This window comes from Camelus dromedarius, chromosome 3 (assembly GCF_036321535.1).
Source record: "Camelus dromedarius isolate mCamDro1 chromosome 3, mCamDro1.pat, whole genome shotgun sequence".
In the NCBI taxonomy this organism is placed as follows: Eukaryota; Metazoa; Chordata; class Mammalia; order Artiodactyla; family Camelidae; genus Camelus; species Camelus dromedarius.
Window position 1 is genome coordinate 31545908 of NC_087438.1, and position 12328 is coordinate 31558235.

Sequence of the window (12328 nt, forward strand, 5' to 3'; positions counted from 1 at the left end):
TACATTTGTGTACTTCTTAATCCTGTATGTCTTAAATGAAAAATAAACAAACACAATTTGGAAATACGGGTCTGATAAATGAAAAGACTTCTTTGAAGTCTTCTCTGAGCAATGTATATTGGAATTCAAATGTCAGGGTTGATGATGGATGAATTTTGTTGGCTTTCTATACCGTAATAAAATAAAATAAGCAAAATAATATCTTGGCAGACCCTCTGAAAAAAAAGCTGACTTCTGACATTAGTTATTAGATGCAATTCTGATGTCATTTCAAAACTTTATTCTAAGCTCAATTCTACAAAAATAAGCTGTTCAATATATATTATATACTGTGATAACATTTAAGGAGTTTTTTAATCAATTTGTATCAAACTTCCTAGTCCAAGATTTACATAATTTATGAGACCCAGGGCAAAACAAAAATTTGAGGCCTTTTAGTTCAAAACATAGGGAAAAAAGTATTGTTGATGATTATATATATATAAGGTTTTTCTTTTAAAATATTTTATTACTTATAAAACTTATAATAATAGTGATAGTTGAGTAATAACATAAATTTGTGAATTTCAAAAAAAAAAAAGATATTTTGGTGTCATAATTATATATTATATGACAATAATATTACTGTACTATTGTGATATCTGTATTGACCATAGAATTCTTCTGGCTTAATTTTCTGCAGATTCATTCCTTAGGTCATCAAAATTTATACAATTAACAATTTCATCTCAATGATAAAACTGAAAGTGACAACGGTTGCTTTTTCTAATGCAAGATCACAAATAATTTATGATACTTTTTAATTTTAAGGAAAATCTTCCTGTTGATGCAACTGTTACTGGAACTATTAAGAGTATTTTATAGGCTGTGACAACATTAGGATATATCTCTGATAAATTGTTTTAATATATAAATTTTAGTATATCTGGAGATGACGATTCTCATGAAATAATTTTTCCATAGAGATTTAACTCGTCATATAAATATTTCATGTATGCCCGAATATGATTTTTTAATTACAGTTTTTATTTTAAAATAATTGTAGATGAACACAGAAATGATAAGAAATAATAGATATCTCATGTACTCTTCACTCAGTTTCCCCCCAATGTTGTAGTACAATGTTACAATGGGAAATTGACATAGGTACAATTCACTGATCTCATTCATATTTCACTAATGTATGTGTACTTATTTGTGTGTGTATTTAGTGTTTAGCAATTTTATTACATCTGTAGATTCCTGTATTCATCACCACCATCAAGATACAGAACAATTCTATCACAATAAAGAAACTTTATACTGCTTTTATATGAAGTTCAATGTTAAATGTAAATGTATGCAATGATATTTTAATATTTCTTCTGACATTTCCTGTAACTTGCCAAGGTCGTGCAAGAAACCAAAAGTAGCTTCATGGTTTGTATATAATCCATAATGCCTGTTGATGTATTCTATTCCTGTATTTTTAATTACAAGGAAAATTTAATTTAAAAATTGTCTTCCTTGGCTCATTTAAAACTCCGTATGAAAATAGTGTTATTTTCCATCCTATGTGATGATCTTTAAATTTAATCTGTATTTCTAGGCTGGTGGATATATTCACTTTGCAACACTGCTAGAGTTTTCAAATCTGGACATTTTAAATTCAAGAATTCTAATAACTCTGCAATAAGCTTTATTGCAGTGGGCACACGAATGCCTTTATTTTGTAACAACTTTGTTGATAAAGTTTATTGCCCGAGCTCTGCAGGTTCTGTCTTAGAACTTAGGCAGGAGATTTGATATTTGTGTAGATACTACAGGGATGGACTCCTGGGACTGATAGGCAGGTGGCTCTCACCATGGGTCCTATCCTTGCCGGCACAGGGAGCCACTCCTAAGTCCCACTGTTGCCACTGTTGCTACCGCTGCTTCTGCTACTGCCCTTGCCACTGCTCATCTGGGCCCAATTCTGGCTTGGGCACAGCGGGGATACATGGCATCCCAGACTGCTGATGTGTGCCTGTGTGCGCCTTGCTGCCAGGACAATTGCTTGGCTTCTGTACTGCCTGCTGTGCGCGCAGGCCTGAACCTGTGTGTGCACAGCTGCTACTTGCAGCTCCGATGCTCATGTTCATGCTTCACTGTCCCAGTGGACTTCACTTACAAAACATAAATTCAAAGATAAAATGATTATGAATTTCAAGATGGCTGCAGAGAGCATTAATCCAAGTACAGGGTCCTTCCCAAAGCAGGTCCCTTTGCAACTGCTGGTCACATGCCACGTACCCATGAAGCCATCCTTGTGACTCTCAAATGAATTCTTAAATTATCATAAAAATACACTGAATATATATGGATATTTTTGTTCACTGTTTTAATAGGGTTTTCCAAAATCAAATTCATAGATTAAAGCAGAGCATGATAAGATTTAAAAACTCAACTTCACAAACTTTGGAACTGCACGTGGCTGCTGACTAGTAAGGAATAACTAATTCCATCTAGTTGAAGGAGTTAAGATTCTTAAAGTGAAATTCGTTTTATTTTTTATAAAATAAGGTCATGCTTTCATATTAAACTACTCACTAGTCTCTCTCTCTCTCTTATGGAGAGAAAAGTATAAAATGAAATTTAACTTTAAGGAAAGCAAATTATTTGTATATTATATTACACAATGCAAATAGTATAATAACTCCATGCACAAGTTTTCATGAACAGAGTTCTTACATGAATATATATAATTAGTCTCAGGAACACACTTAAGTTCCAAAAATTCTAGACATTCCATGAACAAGAAATGGGGTATTGAATTAACAAGGCAATGTTCTATAAAAATCTTGAATATACATTTTATTTTAAATGGATATTTAAATTCTTGAAATTCAACTCAGAAACATAAAATTGGATTCATTACAAACCATACTACAAAATAAACTTTATATAGCAAAGACCCTCTCAATTCCAGCAGGGATTTAAACTGAGTTACTATGTGAAGGAATTTGAGCAAGAACATGTCTTAAGCAGGAAAAATTCTGGATAGATGAGGCTGGATGTGAGACAGGGTACTTGGGAGAAAATTCTGGTTGAGAACATTCATTAAACTTGGAAAATTCCTCATCTACCTACCTATCTAACTACCTGTCATCTATTTATCTATCTATTTATCTATGTATCTATCTACCTACCTACCTACCTCCTATTGGAAGATTTTCTCATAGATCAGCAAGTCTAAATCATAAGGACAATATGTAATAGAATAAGGAATGCACTAGGAAACATAGTGATGGCCAGAGTTGAAAAGGTCATAACATCTTTTTCAGGATAATATGAAAAGCTGCTGAAGTTTTTCAACAGGGAATGATACACTCTGAACTAGGAAGATTGATCAGGAAGCATTGTTGAGCAGCGGTTCTCAACTGAGGATGATTTTGCTGCTCAAGGGACACGTGACAACATAGAGAGAACATTTTGGTTCTTACAACAGGGGGAAGAACTATTAGCGTCTAATGGGTAGAGGCTAGTGAAGCCACCAAATGTCCTACAGTTCACAGTAAGTTCTCCCAAGGCAAAGAATTATTTGGCCTCAAAGCCAGCAGTGGTAAGCTTGAGAAATCCTCATATGAAGGATGGACTTAACAATGGGTAGAGAAGTCAGTTTAAAAGCTACTACAAGTTTAAGGGAGGTGAAATGAGAACTGAAATAGTATAAAAGTACAAAGGACAAAACAACAACAACAGATAATTTTGAGGAGACAAGATGTATACAATTTAGCATATCAGGTTCTTATGAAATGGTAAAAGAAAGAATACCTCAGGGGGTTAGGAAACATTTAGAAAAATCATGCTAACATATAGGCCTGTCTTTATGGAGGAGAGTGATCAGGTGGGGGATTTTCTCTACTGTTCTCTGAGACCAGCATCATTCTCTTCAGACAGTGAATTTCCTCTACACACACTGCATGTACAAGTGCCAACCCAGCCCCCAAAGCGGTATGTGAGTATTTAGGTGAAAACCATGTGATTAGGAGGCTGCTATTGAAAGATTCCCAAGTAGAGGAACAATATTTTATACCATCACTTGCACTGTCTTTTATCCCCTCCTCCTCTCCCCACCATCCCCACCCACCATCACACTCCAGTCACAAAAGATGCAGGCAGGAAAACTAAATTGACTGTGATAAAACACACATACAGTGTTACCCTTGAAAAACATATGATAGAAGCAAATAACATGCATGGCTCTAAACTGTTCAAAGCACCAAGTATTACATTAAACCAATTTGGTCTTGTCATCATACAGTTCTTATCATCACCTGATGAGTGAGGACGTTGAGGCAGAGAGCATTGTGACTCGCCCGAGGTGACAAATGTGTTCTGTGGAAGAGTCAGCTTTCTGAACCCAGACCATTAGGCTTTAGGGAATGTATTATTAACCACTACATGACACTGATCTCTACTTTATAAACATAATTTTATAATTTTGGGCAAGATATTGGAGTGAAAGACCAACGATTAGCTCAAATTTCACATTTCAACCATTATTTAACACAGTTAATTAAAATAAAGTAAAGCCCAGGCGTGAAGAAAGAAAAGCTAGGATCTTAGAGGGTTTTGTGAAAAATCCAGGAAGGTTTCTATTCCCAATATGTCCTATTTTTTTCTTATGAGGCTGTTCTCTTTTAAAAATGACTCTATCATTTGTTCGTCTACATCCATAATCCCATGAATAAGAGACTGTATGCTCAGAGTGCTTTACCATACAATCCAAATATTACAAAGTTACATATAATTTGAGTCCTATTGAAAGTAAACAACCAAATTACTGGTGAGCTCTGATTTAATTAGGGAATATCCCGTTTTCATTTTAGGTAATGATATACCGATAAACTGCTCCTTATAGATTAATTTTTTATTATTCAAATTGATCACTCATTTAATTCATCACTTCATTGAGTCATCATTGAAACTGATTTTTTTTTTTTGCAGAAAATGTATTGAGCCAAGTTAAGAGAAAAAATATATATGATAACTTGATCATTCCATTGGGGAACTTTCATATAGAAAAATTATATTTTGAGCTTTCTCTAGATTTAACTTAAAATCCTTTCTAGGCATTTGTTTTCATATCTTTTTTGTACTGCTATGGAATGTGGGTCAGGGTGAAGGGCTATGGCACAAAAAAAAAAAAAAAAAAAAAGAGAGAGAGAGAGAAAAGAAGTATTTATTCTAGACTGTCTTAGCTCTCCTGACATAGGACATTCGAATTCAAACTAAGTCACTTAGTAACTCACCATGGCAACAAAAGTTCCTCAGTTCATCACCTTTCACATGAACTGAAATTTTATAAAGTTAGGAAGCCAAAATATTCCATTATTGAGTATCTGAATTAACTCTTCTTTATCTCTTGAAAGTAAAAATGAGTATGAGTATGTTAAGTAGGTAAAATCTTAGCAAAATATGATATATAGAATTTAAAGACTCAAAAATTCACACATCAATTGTGCTGAACACTGGAATTTGACACAACATTGTAAAATGATTATAAATCAATAAAAAATTTAAAAAAAAATTCACACATCAATTGCTAAATTATTAAAGAATCAGAGAAATAACAAAGTAGTAGAGCCAGAAAGCCAGGCAGAGAATGAGCGCTGCAAAGCTAGGTCACCAAATTTCTATCAGTGTGTTCAACTTACTTCTTCAGTCACTGAATAAACTTATTACTTATATCAATTACAGCAATGCCAATCAGATTGAAAACTGCATTAAGGAGTCCTCAAGACAAGGAATACAGTGCAACATAATCTGCCTGAAGACATAAGAAGTGTCAGCAAAATAGGTTGCCAATTCCAAAGATATTGTCCTTGCTTGAATATGCCATGATTTTTCTTTATCTGTATAGAAGAGAACAGAATCAGGGTGGTAAACAATTGTTATCCATCAGTTTCACAGGGCTGAAGAATGTAAGCCATGAACAGACTTTGGGAGTGAGCTTTATATTGATTGGGGATTAAAATAGAATTATCACTGTTGTTAAGTAGTAATTTGAGTTTTTTTGTTCTTTGAATTGTGTCCCCTAGAATTATTGGATTCATCTACTTACTACAAACAGAGACATTAAAAACAACATCCTTGAAGAGATCCTTATCTTAGTTGAATGAAACATAGTGACATTTTGTTACAGATCATAGTAAGTGATAATGTCAGCAGGAAGACAAGTAGCGATCAACTCAATGAGGCCATCCTAAATTGAATTATTTGGTAGAAACACGTTCATGCCATTTCTAAGGAGACCGGGGGTAAAAACTGCCAGCAATGCTGAGTGTAAGGTAAAAACGGAGATAGCCAAAAGAAATAGTATTTCTTAAAAAAATACATGTGATTAAAAGAATATATATATAGGATGCAAGCATTTCCCCTACAGTATAGTGCTGTGCAAAGCAAATTTTAACTCCAAAGTGCGCAGGAGGAGAGCCTTCCAACATCATGCTTTCATTGATTCCATGACCTGTCTACCCTGTTATGTAACATTAGCACTGTATTTTTCAATGTATTAGGAAGTAGTGATTATTTCCTTTCCATTCACATGATAAAAGCTTTTGAATTCTTGGGATATATATTTGCATTCTTGATAGCAATCTCTCCAAATAACTTAAAAGCTATATTTCTAGCAATGACACTGCTAAAAAATCAGATATACAATTATATATATTTTTCAACTGGAGAAATTTCTTTTCCTTATTTGTAGTGTTATGAGCTACTTACAAATATTTTCACCTCTGACATCAACCCTTTTGCATTATAGAGGGTTCAAACAGTTTTTAGCAGTAAAAAGTTACTGCATAACTAAACTGCTACTGCTATGAAAAGAATGAGGTCTGTGTCATTTTAAGAGTTTGTTCTAGACCTGTTCCCTGGCCAGTGAATCCTTTGAGTTCTAAATGTTCTCTTTAGTATTTCAATAATGATGATAAAATACAAAATTTGCACTTAGTAGATTTATAAATTAAAATTTAATGATGCTTGAGATTATGGATATTTTTCTCACATTTCTTTCAATGTTGGTGCATTATTTTAAAATAAAAACATAAATAAATTAATAATTCTTAAATTTGGAGTGTCCATTAGCCCAAATTTTTGTACTAAGAGTTCATTAATACTTATAGAAAGGTACTAAATCAGATATTAAGATTTTAAGTGTGATTTTTCAATTATAATTAGCATTTCAAGAAAAATATTTTCATGTGGTACCTGTTAGCTTGTTTGTGTAAGTTAATATAAGCGATTGTATTTTATTTTTCCATATATAAATATTAGTAAATACATTTTACATACATGCATAAATATAAAGGAACAATGGAAGAGATTAGCATACACTAAGCACTTAACTCCTTGCAAGGTACTATTACATCATCTCATTGCTCTTTATAACATTTCTGAAACCTCATATTGTTATATTACAGGTAGGGAATGCAAAGCTTGGACAAATTAAGAAACTTGCTCAAAGTCACACACCTGTATGTGGCAAAGTTGGAAGGCAATCACAGGTCTGTCTGAACCACAGTATAATCTTTTCCACTCTAAAGATCTTAGCTGTATATTTCATAACCATTTATATGAGTAAAATTCATGATAATTATAATACAAGATTTTCAAACATTCTAAGAACATAACCATAGTACAGAAATTCTTTAAAGAATGTATGTATTTTCATTGCAACCAACGAAAGGAAACCTCTACTATATCTTAAGGGAATTTAGAGGAAAAAATTATCTCAGATTTTCAACAGAGAAAACCTCTGAGGGAAAATTCCCCCGGAGTGTCTGAGGTCAATAAAGGTGGTTGGGTAACATGGTGGTATTTCACTTTTATATCTTCCTATTGGCTAAAAACTCTCAAAGGGCTCTCCTCCTTTCCCCCATCCCCAAAGCTCGAGATGGAGCAAACTACCCTGGTCTCTAATAGGAGAGAAACTTCTGGAAGGAAATTCTTGCCTGAGGTATAATCCTCCAGAGAGCTGGAAGGTGCAGGTGACATAGAGAAGCAAGTTCAATGTGAAACACTAGCGGATGCTGTGCGCTGTCATTCAACACCTGGCTGAAGCGAAATAAGCAAGGATGCCATATTTTCTAGGTGTTGTTAGTTAATAGGCACTTTAAAGTAACTGTATGCGTTTTAGCAAAGCAGCTCTGCACTGATTATCTTCAAATTAGTAGAGTATCTCTTTTGATGACCTTCTCAAGTTAACTCTATTAATTATTGGTTTTAGCATATTGCTAATGTGAAAAACTATTACAATTAAAGTGAAAGTAAAGTGAAACAAAGAACTGTAGTCTTTTTGCTAGGCTCAAACTTCTGCTCCTAGTAAGAAAAGTAGCCACCTGAGACATAAGAGAAGCAGTATGTTACGAACACCTTTTCAGCCTAAGTGAAGCCCTTGGGTGGTTATTGTTAATTAGATCATAAAATGTATTAAGTGTGCAATTTTTATTTATGTAAATGTTTATGGGACCATCTAAATTAAGGAATTAGATTTTCTTCCTGGATAATTTGCATATATGTCAGTTTGTATGACAGATGGTGGAATATAGAAAGAATTTGTACTTTTTATGCAGATTAAATGAGAGGCTTTATATAAAAGGCTGACACATAAAGCGGCTGTTTATAAAAGGGTGGATACATAATAAGATGTTTAAGTGTCTTCCATATAACATAGTTCTGCAAATGAGGGTCTAAATTTATTTACAGTGTGTGTATGTGTGCGTGTTTTAATTTAACAAACATGCTTACAGCACTTTCTACTGCTAGCTACAATTCTAATCTCTTTACAAACATGTAAGTCATGAAGAATTTTATTAAAATCTAAGGTTCAGAGATAAGCATAGCACAGAAAATTTTAAACCACGGAGAAAAGAAGCTGACAAGAAGCTAACTCAGTAATTCGTTATTTATGTTGAGGTTAAAAAGAGATCTTCCATTAACCCAAAAGGTAGACTCTCATTTATTACAGATTCTGAAATCCCACCTTAGCAATGGTAGAGTTGGCTCTTAACATTCAACATATCCACATAATTTTGGATGGTATATTTATGAACTTCTCTGCTTTTTCTTTTTCTATCTGGATTTGCTATTGAGCCAGGGATCCCATGACCAGAGGTACAAAGGGACAGTGATAGAAAATAAAAGCTTTGACCCATTAAATATGTTTTCCTATAGTAGACTGACTCTTATCCACAGAGTCATAGAAAGTTATAATTGTATAAGATCTAGGTAAAAATTTAGTCTATCCCCTTACAATCAAACTGAGGGTCAGACTCTCCATGATGATAAGATGAAATTACATGCATATATAAGTAAATAAACACATCGATACATAAATGAAAATATTCAGACTACCCAACTGTATTTTAATCTAATATGCAAGGAACAATATATCTGAGATCTCACTCTGTTTGTCTAAGAATTGAAAATCAAAAAGAAGCCCTCTTGTCTCCACATGCGTACAAGTATCATTTCCACTGAATTTGCATAATCACAATAACCCATAGCATCACCACCACCACCACCACCAAAAACACCAGGTTCAGTTTACATAGATCTCTTACAATAGGAACTTAATTCGTCTTGGTGATTATCACCACAGCCTTATGGCAGCTAGAACGGCCTTCATTAACTTCATTTGACTGATGAGGATGGATCTCAGAGTTTCACTGACTTGCCCATGGTCTCATGGCAGGAAGCAGTATCTTTCCATTGGTTCATTGCAGATACAGTGCATTTTAAGCTGTAATTGAATCATCGCTATCCAGTACTCTGCTCACATACGGGTATTTAAGAGGACAAAAATCAACCCTGATCTGGTGAAACCATCTCCATCCTGAAAGTGGTAGTACAAGTCAGATTATTACTACAATACATCTGGGTAAAATGATGAGGACATCCTCTATGATCTGTATCGCCCAGCATTGCCCTCAAGCTATCTCTTTCAGGGAATAGATCGTATTAGATCAGTGGCTAATTAAATTATACAGAAAACCATTCCCCTATGCTCAAGTTATTTCAATCACAAGTTTAAAAGACAAGTGATGCCAGTTAAAATTGTTCTGTTACTTTAGAGAAATACCTTTAAAATTCACCCTCATTATTTACACAAAGTAATAATGATACAAATCAGCAACAGTACATGTTATTTAATTCTAAAGGCATGACCTTAAATTGCAGACAAACAAATAAAGCCTTCCAGTAAAAGCAAGCTAGCATTTGGTGTATTGATTATGCAGTCTAACAAGATAAGCCTAGGAAATCCTCTGCCATGTAAGGTTGTGCAAAATGCAGAAAGTATTGAGCACTTGGAGTTATTTTTTAGAAGCCAAACCCTCAACTTAAAGCTCTTATCCTATGATATGTATTCAGTGTTTTCTTAGCGTGTAAGACTTCTGCGGCAGTTACGGATCTGAGAGAATATTCTGCTTTGACTTCCAAATCCACATAAGCCTTACACACAAATGTACGTTTCATAAAGTGTGGACTCCTTGATCTCACATACAACTTCATATAAAATTCAAATACCAACTAGTACTGAAGAAATGCAAAACACATTTCTTGATCAATACAATTAAAACAAATAACCATTTTTTTTACAAGGACTAGAAAGGTTAAAACCTAGAGTCTCAGTTATCTGTGATAAATCAATTCTCCATTCACGTCACAATTTAGTGTGAGTGTGTGCATGTGTCTATGTGTCTAAGAAAGAGGGAGGGAGTTTTTGGTACTATTAGCTTACAATAAGACTAGGAAAATGGTGATGCAGACAAAATTCCCATTTCTGATGAGCTCCATTCAATTCTCTAAAATCAGAACAAAAACACATGGCCGACTGTCCCACACACAGCCAACCACGCCAGTACCAGCCAAAGAAAATACGAACGTGAAGTAGGTCCCCATTGGACATTAGTGGGTTCCTCTGAAATTATGCTAATGAGCATATTCTAGCTATCTTCTTACAGCATGGAGAAAACTGAGGTTATCTTAGTTTTAGGAAAGAAGCAGTCTTTACTCTATGTCCGCATGTTTAAAAAAAAATCCTAATAAGAAGGCAAATGCTATCGGGAGCGAAATGTTGCTAAATCCTTTGGTAGAATTCTTACCTGTTTCCAATTCTAACGCTACCCAATGCCAACATCACCCACAACTCTGACCACTTTGGGTGTGGGGCATGATAACCCATGTTTCCTGAGAAACACTGCTTGGTGCAATTCCTGTAGAACGCTGATCCAGAACATCTTATTCAGGCAAAATGACAAATTTGCCCCAAACTGGCAGACTGACTTTACAGAACACAGCTGGACAGGTCATATATATGTCTTCCTTAACATCTTCTGACGTGGAAAGATACAACACTGTGGCTTACTGACAAAGCTAGAAAATGCCTTAACAATTAACAGCATGCATTTCTCAGTCAGTAGGGATTGTTCAGAAAAAAAGAAGTAAACATTCAACGCTTAATGATTTCTCTTGTGCATCACTTCCATGACTCACACAAGATTTTCCCAAGCTAGTTTTAAAGTGATTAATCTGCTCCAGTGATTCAATAGTCTTTCATCCTCACCTTTCTTTAGGCACTAGTGACATAGGTTAACAAAATCGTCTGTGTGTATTCAGGTGGGGGTGTATGTGTATGTGTACCCCAGGCTTGCCTAGAAATGGTGTAGTGTAGCATTCAGTCTGCGTGCTGTCCTTGGTAGGGGACACTAGGTTCTCTGGACAGTGGAGACTGAGGCAGCAGTAAACCTCAGTGGAAACAACTTTCATCACATTGCAGAGGAGGTTTGAAAGGAGAGTACCAAATTCTCCAATCAGAGAATCAAGACAATGAACGGCCTATTCAACAATGTGTCCCATATCTTCTTCTGGAAGTTACCTTGAGTCTCTCTGTTTTGGGTAAGAAAGTAAAATCAGTGACATTCTCAGGAAGATCACACATCTGGTTTACTCTCAATTAGGTGAATGGAGTTGAAAATGATTCATCCAAATAAGACAGACCACTTTCCTGACCTCTAGCCCTAACTACTGATGTGGATGTCCCTTACCTGGCTTTAAACAGATGTCCCAGATCCCGTGTGTCCAAACAGAACTCTTCTAAACTGAGCCTACCACCACTGAAACCCACTGTTCCTGAATCCCGCATCTCAGTTCAACATCACTGACAACTCCATGTTGTACTTCCCTTCTCTCCATGGGGTGGACCCAAAGCACCCAGGCAGAAGAGCAGCTAAGTAGTGTCTCTTTCCACTACTACTCAAATTCTCAGGCTTGAAAATACCTATTTATCAGAGGACAACCAACC

General features: G+C 35.0%; 1 protein-coding gene across 1 annotated transcript in view; it reads right to left on the reverse strand.

Moving 5' to 3' along the window:
• HCN1 (hyperpolarization activated cyclic nucleotide gated potassium channel 1) overlaps window positions 1-12328 on the reverse strand; it is a 323656-nt gene that overhangs the window by 90418 nt on the left and 220910 nt on the right. The window lies entirely within an intron of this gene.